Here is an 18388-nt window from a genome sequence, read left to right on the forward strand (position 1 = left end):
CAAGTCACTTCAGACAGGACTGGAATCTGATATCTGTTTTTACATTAAATCCTGCCCAAAATCATTTTCTTTGATTGTTTTACTATGCACATGGTAGACCCTGGGTGTGAATGGCCGTGCTATTCAAATTATTTATGTAATTCATGTCGGGTGGTCATGATTATTTGCCAGCATGGAAAGATAACAGCTGTCCTGACTCATGAACGTTTTGCTGGTAAAAAAAAAGTCTGACTGAAAAGATATATAGTTCTGATTTTTTTCCCCCTTTATCTGCTGCTGAGATCTAAAATTCTGAAGTGAAACAAAGAAGCGCTGTAATATTTTTTTTATGAATTAACCAAAGCAAAGGAAAGTGAGAGAGCGAGAAAGAGAGAGAGAGTGCACAAGTGGGTAACCTAATAGTGAAGCTTGTTGGTTTATTTAATTGCAGCGAAGTTATCATCTCATTGCTGAGAGATATAATGAGCTTTCAGTGAAGCTGTATTATTTATAAATGTCACGGGCAGATTTTGATCTGTGTTAGATGTGAGTAAAAGATCTGATTTTTTGTGCCAGTGTAAATCCAGCCTTAGTTTGATTAATAAAATAAATGGATAGAAAGTTAATTTGTAAGGGAACCTACAATATAGTTTTATATAATTAGTTTAATAGTTAGGTTAATAAAAATATAAAAAGACCTTAAGATGAATTCTTGACTTAAAACATTTTGAGCTGCAAAAGATAACTTTGCACTCATTTAAAAGTGACCTTTGACATCTTATGACATGAAATTCTTCTAAATTGAAATGATCTTATGGATGTGGCTGTTGTGGTTCACGGTCATAGTGGCACCAACTGCTGCAGTAAATGTGGGGTATTGAGGCGACTTTGATATATTTCATTTACATTTGCCGGTTTTAAATTCATACTACCTGTCCTGCTTGGGCCCATCATCGCTGCTTGCAGCTATATTTTCTCCTTTGCTTTTCTATTTTTTTTCAACCTTTTCTCAACCACACTTATTTTTTTGTTACTATCTGTAAGCCAAAACAAAACTAAATCTCCCCCTGTCATTCACAACCACCATGATTTTACCTACTAATATGCAACACTTTGCTATTGTCACCATCATGTTCAGATCATGGACTTTCAGTTGTTTTCATTCATCACCTGTGTTTCCCTGTCAGTTTCCCGCCACCAATCTGTAACCATGGACACTGATCACCTTCCTCACAGCTGCCTGTCGTTTGTGTTCATTATCTCTGTTTATTTAGTTCCTGCCTGTATTCAGTTCTGTGTCTGGTATTGTTGTGTTATACACGCTGTCTCACCCGTTTGCCTGTTCCTGAGTTCGCTTTATTAAAGAAAGTGTTATTTCTACTTTCATCTCCATCATCCTTCCTACAAGCCGTGACAGCTATAAGTTAGACAGATTTAACATTAAAGAATAAATTATGCATCACAACAATGTATTTACGGTAATACAATTGGTTAATGCTAATTTTGAAATATTCTATTGTTCATTGTTAGTTTATTGGGCATTAATGTTAACATACACTGTATATTTTTAACATTAAAAGTTGTCTCTATAGAAATAAATATTAAGAAGAAATACACTTCCCTTCAAAAGTTTGGGGTCAGTATATTTTTTTAATAAATAATGCTGTTATACAGTAAGGACACATTAATTTGTTCAAAAGTGACAGTAAAGACATTTATAAAGTTACAAAATATTTATATTTCAAATCAATGCTGTTCTTTTGAACTTTCTATTCAAAGAATCCTGACAAAAACGCATCATAAAATCATATTAGAATGATTTCTGAAGGATCATCTGACCCCGAAGACTGAAGCAATGATGCTGAAAATTCAGCTTTGCATCAAGCGAAATTTTTGAATGGTAGTGTAAACCAAGTTAAACAACATTATTGTTAAGTGCTACAAGATCATATAAAACATTATTAAAATAAAGACTCATTTGATATTATTTAAAAAAATGATGGAACCAAGTGTCAATTTTACAGGGAATTACAGCCGATGATTACAATACTTCCATATATATGTTTACAGACGCCATTGCTTTGTTTGAAGAAGATATTTCTCTTTCTATCTCCCTCCTCCCTCTCTGTTCTACTGTAGCTAAACTACTGCCACATCAACACTAGGAGTACGCTGGAGTAAGAGAGAAGACAGTAATGAAGGGAAAAACTGTAGGGGGGAGCAGCTGTCCTGAAGTTGAACTCATAGAGGAGGAGTGAAGAGAAGACAGACACGTGCCTTCAAGAAGATTTCTCTCCAGAAATAAGGTCAGGAGGAGGAGAGAGAAAGATTTAAGGAAAGTGGAATTAAAGGTAAATAAACATTAGTTCATTATCCACAGTTACTACAGTTAACTACACAGATAACAGCCACGAAAATGCTATTTCTGATGCCATGTGTTGTTCAGGAGAGGCTCCTGAATCTGTGCACAAAGCCTGGATATGCATTATTTTAGTGAAAGAAAGTGAATTAGCCATTAGTTTAGATTAGACTAAATATTTTCTATTATAAAACATAACACACCATGTATTTTCTTCTAAATAATCTGCACATTTGCAAAAATGTGATGACAAGAAAAAGACTGAATCCAACATATTCACATTTATTAAAATTGCATAAAGCTTACGTTTTTTCATATGATAAATGGCTTTAAATATTTAATATTTTTACCTCAGGTATATTTATGGTACTTTTTTGGTCATCAAGTCTCTCTGAAATTACCAAACTGTTGTCTTTTCTTGGCTTGGTGAATTCGTTTAATCATAAAGTTTATAGGGGAAACTAATAAAGTAGAGATTTACCTAGTTCTTAAAATATTTTATCCTGTTCTGAATAAAATGATCACTCTGGTAAATATTATCTATGCACTGTATTTGTACATAGGCCTACATGTCATTCAAAAGTTCGGGGGTCAGTAAGACTTTATTTTCAAATAAATTAATACTTTTATTCAGCAAGGATGCTTTAAATTGATCAAAGGTCACAGTAAAGACATTTATAATGTTACAAAAGATTTTATGTCAAATAAACACTGTTCTTCTGAACTTTCGATTTATCAAAACATCCTGAAAAAGAGTAGGCTATCATGGTTTTTACAACAATATAAGCAGCGCAACTATTTACAACATTGATAATAAAATGTTTCTTGCAGCAAATCATCATATTACTGAAGACTGCGTTAATGATAATGAAAATTCAGCTTTGCCATTATAGGAATAGCAACAGTTTAAAATTTATTAACATAGACAAGCTGATGGATCTAATAATGTTTATGGATGAGTGAAAACATTCATGTTTTTTAACATTACAGTGGTATGAAGCAGGTCGCGATTGCTAATAAGAGACAGATATCAGGAATAAGGACAATTAATTATTCCGAACTACCCGCAAGTGCCATTGACTACGTTTACAGGCAGCCAATATTCGGGTTATGGTCGGGTTAAGGTCACTATTCAGGTTTCTGAAACATTCGGAATAACCCGTTTACATGCGTGAGCAAAGAGAGTTACTCCTGTATACATGGAATTGCAATATGTAAACGGCAACGCACAGTTAGTGTCTGGACGTACGGACAACCTTAAGACGCAATATGCGTCATTTCCGATTCTTCTTCCTGTATCCAAAGACAACAACAACAGCAGCAGCACGCGGATAATGAATAGTTCGGGGCAGATAGCGATCGCCTTTGTTTGCGCTTTGGTGCTGGTACTGACCTCACTCCAAAAGTATGCTATGCTGCGTCTCGCCATGTTTACTTCCGGTATACCGCACGCGGGTTTTGTATGCACCAAGAAGTTCCTCTACTCAAAAGACCAAGATTCCTTTCAAATAGAACATGCTGAGAACACAAATCATTATCGGGATATGCCGATACGCGTTTACATGACCAAATATTCGGGTTAGAAAAGAGGTACCCCAGGGATCATATCCGGGTTTTTAAAAACCCGAATATGAGCATATTCGGGTTTTTGTCGGTGTTTACATGGCCGTGCGCGACCGGGTTATTGCTAATATTTCGGTTTTGAACGGGTTATTGGCTGCTTGTAAACGTAGTCAGTGACAGGCGACATTTTTTTCCAGGACGCCCAATTATTTAAAATTGGAATTTCTCGGAAATAAAAAATCTTTGAAGACTTTTGGGATATTGTAAGAACACAGCTGCAGGAAATATATCACACTGTGCAAGTGATTTTTGGATATTTTATTACAAAATTCTTACATATTGGACCTTTAAGCTTTAGTGTTCATATAAGAAACTTCTTTCAAAAACATAAAATAAATCCTACTGACTCCAAACTTTTGAACAGTATTGTACATTTAATGAAACACAAGCAGAACAAACTTGTGTTTATAATTCATGCACCATTCTTACATATATTGCTGCATTCTGTTCTAGATATATTTATCATTTATTTCCAAAGAAATTTGATAATAATAGCCTACCCAATGCTTCTAGTTCTAACTTGAGAATGTCTGGCACTTGACTGGCACCCTTACATGTGTCATTTTGTGAGCTGAAAAACGGCAAGTCTCACACACAAACAGGAGAGGGGGACAGAGATTAGCTTACATACCGACATCATGCAAACAAACCCTCACAAGCCAATGAGAACGGGGAGGCTGGACGAGATGAAAATGAGGTAGGTGGAGAATGAAAAAGAAGTGTGTGTGGTTGGAGACTCAAAATAATGTGACTTAGAGAATAAAAAAGAAGAAACTGAGTTTAAAGTATAGCTAATGACAAATCAGAAAGTGGGACGCTAACGCTGTGATTGTGTGTTAGAGCGGGAACGAGAGTAAGAGGGGTAAAGAATATAAAATAATAACATTAAATGTGCTGACGTGCCTTAATGTTTTTGTTTGCTTTGCGAGTTTTAACTTTTGTCCTCACAAAAGTCTGGATATCACTTCTGGGAATCTGGGAATCATTTCTTCCCTATTGTGATGTATATCTGAGTGAAATGGCCTCTTGAACAAGAAAAAAATATTTTCCCTTTATCCGAATTGGTTCGATGGTTGTGGTTTTCTATTGCAGTGATGTCAATGAGTGACAGGTTTTTCCGCCCTTGCACCAGTAAACACGTCATCAGAGAAGAGAAACGTTTACAGTTGGCTATACAGCATTTACATTACAGTAAGCTACACATTAGCTAGTCTGTGCCAACTCCAAAACTGACACATTCGGGTTCGATTTCCCTTTAGTTGTCAAATTGAAACCATCATGGAATTAATTTTCTCAAGATTCCAGCATGTAAATCCTACAACAACAAACTTAAACATGGAGGTCTACAGGTATAATCGACTATGGTTGAAGGTTTAGTGATATTGCACATTTAAATCTCCCGTTCACTCTTCGCTTCTCTCTGAAGCTGCCTGCTTGCCTCTACCTGCCTGCAGCATAACTTAAGTGCCTTTATTTATTTTCTCTCTCTCTCTCTCTCTCTCTCTCTCTCTCTCTCTCTCTCTCTCTCTCTCTCTCTCTCTCTCTCTCTCTCTCTCTCTGCTGAACACAGGGTCCCAAATGACTTACAATATGTTGTAAAAATTAGTTCACTAACAGCACATTCAAACAAAAGTCCACCGTCTCGTATTTACTACAGTAAAGTACATCCATCTGATAACATTTCAATACCATTGAAGGCAGAAGACAAAACTGCTTTGATTATTACTTAATCTAGATTGGAATGACTCAATAAGGGAAGATAAAATCAACCAATCATCATCATTCATCAAACAACCAAATACTTTTTAAATAGGCCATTTGTTGTTTAATACTTGCTTTACTTTTGTTGTGTTTATTGTATTTATTTATTCTGCCATTGTGGCCTAAAAAAACATTAAAAAAATTAGACATATAGGGAATACTTGGGGATGGCGTGAATAAAAGAAGCTTTGATAGAGAAAATATTTAGCATTTAACATTTAGAAACTGGAATCTCTTTTTCTCCTCCAGACAGACTGACATTCCTCAGTAGGCTTTGGAGAGAAGGATGATGATCTTTCCACCTTCCTCTTTCCTTAGCTTTCTTCCTTTGCCTGCAATCTGATCAGGAGTCTTGGAAGGAGATTTTGTCTGACTGACAAGTTGTGCTGTCAATTGGAAGCGAGAGATTACCTATTTTCTATTGACCTTCATTTAATATTCTTCCACAGACTTAATTCTATAGTCTAAAGTCCCAGCAGGTCAGTACAATGATGATACAGGAAAATGTTCTTATGCAACACATATATATTCCAGCATCGACATATTATCTTAAAACAGAGAATGTTTCATAGTCTTCAATGCTTCAATGCACACTACCACTGCCAGGCTGGCGAGGTAGTGAGAAACTTTAATTTTTTGACAGAACATAGAAACTCAGCATCTGTGAAGTACTAAAGAGGCTTCAAATCATCATGTAGAGATTTAAACACCAGTACAATCTAATAAAAATGTGGAAACTGTGATTTTAAAAGCTAAAATGTCACATCACCAGATCTTATTAGCTTAACTGAACAGCAGATCTGAAACTGAAAGAAAAGGGGGAAAGAAAATGAATAGAGTATCCACAACATACAGCATAACTGACGCCCCCTACTGGCCCTCCAGACAAAAAAAGATTTGAGATTTCATAAAGAGCCTCGAATGAAGAGAACTAACCTGAGATAAGATTGTAACATCTGAAAAAATATAATTGATTAAAAGGGTCCAGGACAGAGTTCCTGTTCAAAATGTAGAAGAAAGTGAAAATAAAATAAAGTTAAGTAGTACGAAAGAAAAAGAAAAACAAAGAAATTAAATAAAAAAAAGAGAACAAATGAAAGTGAGGATTTGCAAAGTCTGAAGGAATGAAAGGAAATATGGAAAGAAAGGAAATATGGAAAAGGGGACCATAAAAGAGGAAGGAAAAAACAAAAGATGAGTCAAGCAATAGCGTCATCCAACCAGAGTCCCACATTATACAGTCAAACAAACAAGTACACAATTAGAAGAGAGAGAAACTGAATTAAAAACTGGTATTTGGGTATGTAACAGCTGCTACTGTCAATCATTGTGCATGGATCAGCCACACCCATTCATCTCTCACACACATACAGTTTATAAACACATTTTTATATTTTCTGCAGGCATCACCTGTGTGGGTGGAGTTGAGTGGATAAGAATGTGTGAGCCTAATTGTAGTGTTTTGGGGCATACATTTCTTTCTGATAACTGTATCCGCTTTTGACATTTATGTTGCTTATCTAGTATTTGAGGTCTGTTTTAATATTTCAGAAATCTGGATAATAGATTAAATTACAAGCAAAACGTACATTAATTAGAAAGAATCTGTCTGTATGCTGTGAATATTTTGTCTAGTCCACCCGGCCACCCACAGGGCGACTACTGGTGTCATGCTGGCCTGACATGTCCGGTGCAGACGGCAGGACGAAGATCAGTGTTTCTCAGGATTTTCTAGAACCAGTTCTTCTACCCTCACATATTCTGTTTTCTATTCTAAATGTGAGACAGAAAATAAAAAATAAATAGATAACACTTTACAATTAGGTCCTATTAACATTAGTTAATGCATCAACTAACATTAACGATAAGCAATACATTTGTTATAGTAGTTATACATCTTTATTTGGTGGCTCATGTTACCTTAGGTCATTCATAGTTGGGGGCCTTAAGCACATAAATAGGTAATTTCGCGCAAATTCATCTAAAAGCGCAAAATTTGGCACATATATCCCGAAAAGATTTTGCTAGGGCGCCGGAGCCAGTGACCCTCGGGGCCAAGATGGCGGCCAAATCCAATATGGCCGCTGCCCGAAAAGGGTTCCGGCTATAACTTTTGAACCACATGAGTTACAAATACAAACTTGATATGTTGTTCAGCTTAATTGATCATGGGAAACACATAGGAATGTTTATATTTATGACCCAGTATATCTGGACCCCTTGATCCTCCAATTCCAATATGGCCGCTGTCCAAAAAAACAGTTTGGGCTGTAGTATGGGGCCTTACACCCTATTGTTTGCGCAAATTCATCTACAAGCACCAAATTTGGCACAGATGTAGCTGAGGGCATACTGAAATGATTTAGCCAGGGCGCCCGAGCCAATGGTCCCTGAGACCAAGATGGCGGCCAAATCCAATATGGCCACCGCCTGAAGGGGATTCGGCTATAGCTTTTGAGCCAGATGAGATACAAATACAAATTTGATGTCTTTTTTTACCTTTTTTGACCATGGTAAACCCATAGGAATACTTACATTTATGATCGGGTATATCAGGACCCCCCATAATTCAATATGGCCGTTGTCCAAAAAAGGGTTTTGGCTACAAATTTTGAACCAAATGCGCTACAAATGAGGATGTGGTGTCTATTTTATGTTTACTGACCACAGGAAGTCAGTTGGCATATTTACATGTATGCCTGTGTAAGTCTGGAACCTGTATTCTTTTCAAGACTGTGGTTTAAAATCCTTTTTTTTTACCACAACTTTGAAGGTTATTCTCAATGTTGATTCATTTCCTTATAAAAGTGAGCGGTGTACCGTGTACTTCTCAGTGTACCACAGATGAATACATTTCAAAGTGTAATAAGAAAGAATAAGACACAATTATTATTGCAAGGCAATATTTATATTATGTAAAATTGTTAAAAGAATAATATAGTCAATTTGTCCAAAACTCTTAAAGGTTTGCCTGGCATAACAAAAAAAAAACAGCAATAACATAAAAAAAACAGCAATAACATAAGAAAACAACAACAGTGAATTCTCATGGTCTCTCACATGAATTATCATTATCACTCAATCACCGGATCTCTCATCGTCTCCACCATCATTGTTTGTACAAACACCCTCACATGCACATATAGAAGTGCAATGAACTCCGGCTTTACAGCACTTACAGTGCCCTCTATATGCTGTCTTGCAGGCACAGTGGAGGAGAATGGTGCAGGCTTTACTGGCGTCTCCAAGATTATTCCAGTAAGGTTCCCATGTCTTGCTCGTAGAGTCTCGATACCATCCCCATGCAATGAACTCTGGGATATCTTGCTGGACAGCGGTTGCCTGATTCCAGTAGAAGATGGCCTGCAGCAGTGCTCTTTTGATGTGCTGAATCAGTGCAGCTTCGGTGGGAGGCAGGTTCTCGAGAGACTTTGGTACCATTCAAGAAAAAGTGTTGTCTAGCTTCATCTACGTGGCTGGAACCACAGCTCTAGCTGTACATAATGATGAGCATACGCTCCAGTCTTTGGACATGGACGTCATTGTTGATCTGTTCAGGCTCCAAGGTGAGGGTAACCAGGGATTTTGTGAGATCTGGTGTTGCCTCCCAAGCTGCCCATGCACTCTTTTTTTCCATGGCCCAGGAAGGCTGAGGTTGTGTCACAGCCTGTTAAAGCATGGAAGGGTCGTAAGGCCAGTGACTACTGGGGACATAGATCCTTGCTGATTTCATGAGCAGGAATGTCCCTATAGTCTTTTTCCACCTGCAAAGCCGATCCAGAGCTCTGTGAGGCCGAGTGTGTTGAATAGGCGGATGGCAAGGATGACAACATTGCTGTCGACAGTCCGGACAAATGCCTTTTTTATGGCCATTGGCCCCAGCATGTGCAAGATGAAGGATTATTCTTGTATCTGCTTCTGGATGATTACAAGGCTGAAGGGCAAACATGTCATACCCTGGTCTGTTGGAGTGTACAGAATCGTTTTTGTTGGAACGGAGGAGTTTACCTGACATGCCATGCTTGGTTATCTCTTCACTTATATTTCCAAATAGTTCATCCTTGTTGTCCTCATTTTTCAGGAAGTCACTGTTCCAGTTACGTCTTGGAATTGGAGTTCTCCCATCTACTTTAGTTCTTGAGTTTTGAGGTTCTCCTCTGGATATGTATCAAACACAATATCCAATCACGTGACAGATTCGTAGCTGAGGTGTGACCTCACAAACCCAGCAATACTGGTGTTAACATAGTCATGGAATGTTTTTTCAGTAGTTGGCTGGACCATTTGGACAATTACAGCACCATCAAGCAAAACTACAGTTGCATCTCTAGCTGCTGCTACATGGGTTTTTTCACTTTCATGCATTCGAGAATGTCTGACTTTGTACCACTACATAAACACCCCTGGTTGGAAATGCTGGGTGGTTCCCTTTGATTTTCGAACCTGAAGAATTCTGCCATGTCTGCATCAGGCCTGGAATGAAGGGAGAGGAACAGTTGTGTGACAAGTGTCATGTTTTGCTTGTGAATCCCTTTTTTTTTTGTGCTTGGCTTTTGTGTCAGGTCGATTGGCAAATGTCAGTATATTTCCCCGAGGGATCATATCTGATACAGGCTTGGTGACCTTGTCAAGTCACTGCTCTACATAGGCAGCATGTAGGGCTATACCAAGTTCGTGAGCAATAGTGAGCGAATCAGCCAACTCTCTTTCCATAATATCTTGGGTGTCGAGTGCTATGAGGTCATGATTCGCTGATAAGAATGGATTTCCATGGGCTTCCATAACCTTGGTAAAGGATTTGACATCCTTCCTGAACATGACAATCTGTGTGCCTCTTCTTGATGAGATGTTGATGATGATGATGATGAGCTGCTATCAAACACAGCTTGAAACTCTTGTACTAATCTGGCACAGTCAAGCCCTGCCAGCATGAATTGCGTGAGGGCTTCAGGGTTTTCATAGAGCTGCACTAGGGCACTGTAAGTGCTGTAAAGTCGGAGTTCATTGCACTTCTATATGTGCATGTGAGGGTGTTTGTACAAACAATAATGGTGGAGATGATGAGAGATCCGGTAATTGTGAGTGATAATGATAATTCATGTGAGAGACCATGAGAATTCACTGTTGCTTTTTTATGTTATTGCTGTTTTTTGTTATGCCAAGCAAACCTTTAAGAGTTTTGGACAAATGGACTATTTTATTCTTTTAATAATGTGACATAATATAAATATTACATTGCAATAATAATTGTGTCTTATTCTTTCTTATATGATTACACTTTGAAATGTATTCACCTGTGCTACACTGAAAAGCATTTCACTTTTATAAGGAAATGAATCAACATTGAGAATAACCTTCAAAGTTGTGACAAAAAAAGGATTTAACCACAGTCTTGAAAAGAATACAGGTTCCAGACTTACACAAGCATAAATATAAATATGCCAACTGACTTCCTGTGGTCAATAAACATAAAATAGACACCGCAATCTTATTTGTAGCGCATTTGGTTCAAAATTTGCAGCCAAACCCCTTTTTTGGACAGCGGCCATATTGAATTTAGGGAATTTTGGGGGGGGTCCTGATATACCCAATAATAAATGTAAGTATTCCTATGGGTTTTCCATGGTCAAAAAAGGTAAAACATACATCAAGTTTGTATTTGTATCTCATCTGGCTCAAAAGTTATAGCCAAATCCCCTTCAGGTGGCGGCCATATTGGTTTTGGCCGCCATCTTGGTCTCAGGGACCATTGGCTCGGGCGCCCTGGCTAAATCATTTCAGTATGCCCTCAGCTACATCTGTGCCAAATTTGGTGCTTTTAGATGAATTTGCGTGAACAATGGGATGTAAGGCACTATACTACAGCCCAAACTGCTTTTTTGGACAGCTGCCATATTGGAATTGGAGGATCAAGGGGTCTAGATATACTGGGTCGTACATATAAACATTCCTATGTGTTTCCCATTATCAATTAAGCTGAAAAACATATCAAGTTTGTAGTTGTAACTTATGTGGTTCAAAAGTTATAGCCGGAATCCTTTTCAGGCAGCGGCCATATTGGATTTGGCCGCCATCTTGGCCCCGAGGGTCGCGGGCTCCGGCGGCCTAGCTAAATTATTCCGGTATGACCTGAGCTACATCTGTGCCAAAGTTTATGCTTTTAGATGAATTTGCGTGAAAATGTGCTTAAGGCCTCCAACTATCAATAATATTAACAGACATAACTTTTGATTTTAATAATATATTATTACATGTTAAAAATACCTCAGATTATTAAATGCTGAAGAAGTATTAATTAATTGTTAGACCATTTCAACTAACATGGTTAACTAATGTTAAAGTATTTTTGGTAAAGTGTTAAGCACAGATTAAAATAGAAAAAAATATTATGATGTTACCTTGTAGGACAGCAAATGGTTGCTGTTACATTATTAAAGCACCAGTGATTTAGGAGAGGAATGTCCAAAGAGTGAATTATTCTATTTTATAGATCATCTAAAATTTGGTATGGTATATTTGAAGAAAAAAAAATCCTATTTTAGGCCTACTGTTTAGTATGAGTTTTCTGCAATCACAGCATTGTGATCTGTAGCCTTCAGTTCCCCATCTGTCGGTCACTACAACGTTGTGTCGACTAACAAAAGGGGTCTTACTTGGGGTCTTAATCACCTCTAAATTGTAGAAAAAAACGGCCAGTGGATTTGGCGAAAAGAATTTGCATGTCGAGCCACTCCCCTTATATACGGGTATATAAGATGGCGGCACACATTCACTTATGCAGATTTTTGCTTTGGAGCCGAGTGGTTGCACTGATCGTTCTTGCTGGTGGAGGGCATGACCATGTTGATACTGCGGTTGTGACTCTCCTTCCTCATGAAGGCTGGAGTCCCCTCTGCTGTTATCCAGCACGCTGTCTCTGCACAATGTAGAGCCACGGGCATGGTTAACACCAGGGCTCTCAAGAGTCACGCATTGAGCGCAGACCCGTCGCTATGGGTGGGCCATAGGGGGCCGGGCCCGCCCCAAAAAATGCTTGTGCATTTTTTGCCCCCCACTTAAGGCACAGATAATTTAATTTTAATATTATCATAGTTGCTAATTTTGTGTTGCATTCTTTATCATTAAAATATTAAAAATATAAAGAAACAATGGTGTGATTTAGTTTGATTGATGGGAATCTACACTGCAACAGCCTATCACGGCCTTACAAAAGAACGGTAGGCTACGTACATCCGCGCATTTTTGAAAGCTGTTTCAAAACGAGTTTTCGCCGACTTACTCGCTTCAGTTCCTTCCGAGTGGAATGATACTTTGATGAGGACGTTCTGCTCGGAGAAACGCTTCCTCCTGCTGTACTGGGACTGGAGAGAGGACAGCGCTGCCTCCACTCAAAGTATCTGTGCGAGTGTATTTGCGTTCGTGTATATGTATGTGTGTGTGTATGTGTATCATGGCAATGCATATCCCTCTGTTGACTGCTTTAAAATGCAATGTTTGAGAGATGTTTCTGGTGTTACATCTAATATGTTGTGTATAGTCAAGTGTTTTATGGATATTCATAACATTGCTTCTGTGTAATGTGGTGTAGGCTATAGGCTACCTGGTCATATTGCTGTTGGTTATATGTTTAACGTGATGATTAGATGCTGCGCGACTAGAGTTGATTAATATACATACTGTAGGCTAATAATAATTGTGCCCCCCCCCATACATTTCATATGCCCCCCTTAAGACTGAGGTCTGGCGACGGGTCTGATTGAGCGTGAGAGTCACTCATTTCGTTTTTTTGTCACGCACTCCCGCCACACATTGTATTTCTCACGCGGAAAAACTTTATAATACAATTATATTATATTTAATATGCTGCAGCGCCCAAAATTCCTCTGGCCACGCCGCTCTCACTATGGACCCGGCAGGAAACAAGCGCGTCTCCCCTGGTGTTGTTCTTAGTCGAGCTACATAATAGTCAATCAGAAAATACCACTATTGTATCTGGGTAAGATTTAAAGCAACAACCAATGAAAAAAATGAAAATTGTCATGAAGCAAGAACACTTAATAGCATTACAATAATCTAGCCTTGATGTCATGAACGCATGAACTAACTGTTCCGCATTTGTCATTGAGGGCATATGACGTAATTTAGATATATTTTTCAGATAGAAAAATGCGGTTTTACAGATACTAGACACGTGAAATGAAAGATTGGTATCAAAGAGCACACCCAGGTTCCTAACCGACGACGAAGACTTGACAGAGCAGCCATCAAGTGTTAGACAGTATTCTAGGTTAGTATGTGAGGACGTTTTTTGTCCAATAATTATAATCTCTGTTTTTACAGAATTAAGTAGTAGGAAATTACTAGTCATCCATTTTTTTATATCAGCTAAGCATTCCGCTAATTTTGTGAATTGGTAAGTTTCGTCAGGGGGTAAAGAAATATAGAGCTGAGTCAGCATCAGCATAACAGTGAAAACTAATGCCATGCTTCCTAATGATATCTCCTAAGGGTAGCATTTACAGAGTGAACAGTAACAGTCCTAGTACTGAGCCTTGTGGTTCGCCATACTGAACTTTTGATCGATAAGACATCTCTTCATTTACTGCTAAAAAATGATAACAGTCAGATAAGTATGATTTAAACCATGCTAATGCAATTCCACTAATGCCAACATAGTTTTCAAGTCTTTGAAAATTAAGTAGATCCAGCAGCTTTTAAAGCCTCTCTGTACTCAATTGTGCTCTTTCCATGAAATGCGAAAAAAACTATCGTTTTGTTTTCTTCCAGTTGCGCTCCATTTTTCTGGCTGCTCTCTTAAGGGCCTGAGTGTGCTCATTGTACAATGGCGTTGGACTATTTTCTTTAAACTTCTTTAAGTGCAAAGGAGCAACTGTGTCTAAAGTTCTGGAAAAGAGAGAGTTAAAAGTTTCTGTCACAATATCAAGTTCTTCTAAGCTATCTGGGATGCTGAGGAGATGAAACTGATCAGGAATATTATTAATAAAGCGATCTATAGTGGCAAAAGTGATAGGTCTAACATATTTTTAACACAGAGTCGACTTTGCAGCCTTGGCTACATGAAGTACACACGAGACTAGATAATGATCTGAGATTCAACGGCATTAACATTGATTCCATGCGATAATGTTAAATCTAGAGTATGATTACAACAATGAGTAGGTCCTGACACGTGTTGTCTAACTCCAATAGAGTTCAGAATGTCTTTAAATGCCAATCCCAATGCATTTTCTTTTGTTATCTACATGTATATTAAAATCGTTAACAATTAGGACTTTATCTGCAGCCAGTGCTAACTCTGATAGAAAATCAGATAATTCTTTGATAAAGTCTGTATGGTGCCCTGGTGGCCTGTATACAGTAGCCAGCACAAATCTCAAACGTGATTTATTATTTACACTAGATAGTGTTACATTAAGCACCAACACTTCAAAAGAATAATATTTAAAACTAGACTTCTCAGTAATAAAAGTAATCTTGCGGAATGGACTCATTTAAAGTAATGTAATCGTCTGGTTTTAGCCAGATTTCTGTCAAACACTGCACATCTAGGTTATAATCTGTAATCATATCATTAACAATAAATGCTTTTGAAGTAAGGGATTGAATATTGAGCAACCCGAGCTTTATCATTTGTTCATCCGTATTATATCTGCTTTTTATTTGTTGAACATCAATTAAAGTTTTACCCTTAAAAGGGTTTGGGAGTTTTTTGTTTGTCCTAATTCGGGGAACAGACACAGTCTCTTAATGATGATATCTAGGTGAAAGAGTCTCTATGTGATGGGATTTATCTGACCTCAGTGACGTGAGACAGCTAGCAGAAAGTCGGTTTAGCCAATCTGTCTCCTTCCTAACCTGAGCCCCAGATTCAGATGAGACCACTACAGCACTGGCTTCACAGCCATGTGTCCATGCACGTTGTTGTGACAACAGATGCCTCCAGAACGGCTTAAGGCACGTGTGAGGGACCAAGCTGGCAGGCATGAGGAGTAAAAAAAAAACAAGTTTTCAAAAAATATAAGTTATTATTTACAAAACAAAAAACAATTAAGTTACAGAAAAACTGAAAGTTCTGGGCCCATAAAAGAGGTCAACTTAAACAGAACTTAACATAGGCTGGACACATGAAGTAACTAAACAGACCTACTAGACTAACACATGGGGGAAACTTATATAGTGGCTTATCAGGCCATTCTGACACAAAGGGGGGTAGACAAACACATAATATATAAACAAACCACAACACATGTTAAACCAATGCTATCTAATATGAACTAAAGATAAATTAATTAAATAATCATAACAACCATAACAACAAAGTATAACTAGCAAAGAAAAGAACACAACTCAAATGAAATTATCTGCCACCCTCCAATTATCCATTTCCCTACTTAAACAACTTTGAGTCAGTTGAAAGTCCTTTTGCCTGTCGCCTGTCAGCCAGCCAGCTTTTTTCAGGGACACCAAGAGGCGCTCTGGTATCCTGTAACTCATTTGTTTAACTAGAGCCTCCTCTTTTAACACTATATCATGCTCCACCATATTTGTGCAACCTGGGTACTCTGAGAATATTTGAGGATTACATAAAGCTTTCACCTGATTTTGTTGATCAGCTGACAGATGGCCCAAGTCAGGTCCCGTGGAGGCTGGTGATGGCAGATATTGGTCATCTACCGCCTCTTCCTCCACAGCTCTGATCAGCAATACCTCTGCCTTCCTCTCAGGTCTTTCAGCCCACTCCTTTAGGAGGTTCACATGGAGCACCCTGCTGGAACGTGGTCGGCCCGCAGTGGCAACTCGGTAAGTGGTGGGTCCAAGTTGTTTCTCCACCTCAAATGGTCCCTGCCATTTAGGACGGAATTTGCTGTCACCGGTAGGCAGCATGATTAGGACCTTCTGACCTGGAACAAAGGTCCTCTGCCGTGCCGACTTATCATACCAAACTTTCTGGTACCGCTGGGCCTCGGCCATGTGCTGCTGGGCAAGTTCTGCCATCTTTTGTAGCCGGTCTCTCATCTGAACAACATAGGAGATAATGTTAACACCCCCCTCACTCGGCTGGTCCCTTTCCCAGGCCTCCTTAAGCAAGGTCAGTGGTCCCCTCACCTCATGGCCATACAACAGTTCAAATGGGGAAAACCCAGTAGAGGCCTGGGGTACTTCCCGGTATGCAAAAAGGAGGTAGGGCAGCCATTGATCCCAATCAGAACCAGAGTCATTGACGAACTTGCGGAGCATTTGCTTAAGGGTCTGATTGAACCGCTCCGTCAGTCCGTCTGTCTGCGGGTGGTAGGGGGTTGTTCGCACACTCTTGATGCCAAGCAGCTGGTAAACCTGTTTTAGAAGCGTGGACATAAAGTTAGTACCTTGGTCCGTTAAAATATAACGAGGGAAACCAACTCTAGAGAAAAACTGTACCAAGGAGAATGCCACTATAATGTAGTGGTTTCCAGTTTTGCCTTTTTCAACTGGGCCAACAATATCCATCCCAAGACGCTCAAAGGGAGTACTAACAATGGGGAGAGGTTGGAGTGGAACTCTACACGGTCTTTTCCCTGCAGTCTTCTGGCACTGAGGGCAAGTCCTACAAAACTGGGCAACATCTGCCTGCAAACCAGTGAAAGCACCGTCTAACGCAAACCAGGGTCTTGTGCTTCCCTAGGTGGCCAGCCCAGGGAACAGAGTGACCCAAGAGACGTGCGGTATCTCGGGCCACCTTGGGAACCACTAGCTGCTTAGCTGGTCCATGTTGATGATAGAGGATACCATTCTGCAGGAAATACTCCTCTCCGCAACTGTACTCAAACTTACTCCCCACCTCTCTCTCTTTAGCACTACACAATAAAGTCACTAGGCTGGGGTCATAGTGTTGCATCTGAACAATGTCTGATGGTATCTTAAAACCCAGTGGCAAGTCTGGAGCTACTGCAACTGGAGATTTTATGACTGTGTGCTGGAACCTCTCCTGTCTCTTTTGCCTGCGTGACTTTCGGGATTTCTCTGGTTGAGTGTCCAGGTCTGCATCATAAAAAGGCAGGGCACTGAGGGTAACAGAGGGCTCCTCCACCAGCTTGGCCTGGGCTCTGGTAATGGCAACATTGCAATTTTGAGGTTGGTTTAACAAATCAAACAAGACTGGGAGGTCACTACCCAGCACTACTGGAAAAGGAAGGTTATCAGCAACTCCAATGTTCAACAGGTAGGGTTGTCCTTGCACTTCAATGTAAACATCAGCAGTGGGGTAAGGTTTCCTATCACCATTTAGACAGGAGATGGGAATGGTTTCAAGGGTGCGGACAACATTAGATGGTACAAACTGTTTGTGCACCAAGGTCTGATCACTGCCAGAGTCAATTAGGGCCTTCAGAGCTTTACCAATAAACTCTGACCGTTGTCATCTTCATGAATTGATTGCTGTAATATTTACAGTCATTTTTCCATGGCACAACACACATCTGAGTGAGCTTAGCAGGGTTCTTTGGGCACATTGCGCTAATATTGCGTCATTAACATGCGGTCAACACATAATGTGAACAATCACATCACCTCAACTAATTTTGACTGCTACTTAATTCCACATTATCGTCATATAAATGATTTAGAGACATTTAAACAATTCTTACTTCAGATCTCAACTCAATTTGG

Source organism: Siphateles boraxobius, unplaced genomic scaffold, assembly GCF_051911475.1.
Source record: "Siphateles boraxobius isolate OS27281-9 unplaced genomic scaffold, OSU_SipBor_1 66, whole genome shotgun sequence".
Taxonomy (NCBI): domain Eukaryota; kingdom Metazoa; phylum Chordata; class Actinopteri; order Cypriniformes; family Leuciscidae; genus Siphateles; species Siphateles boraxobius.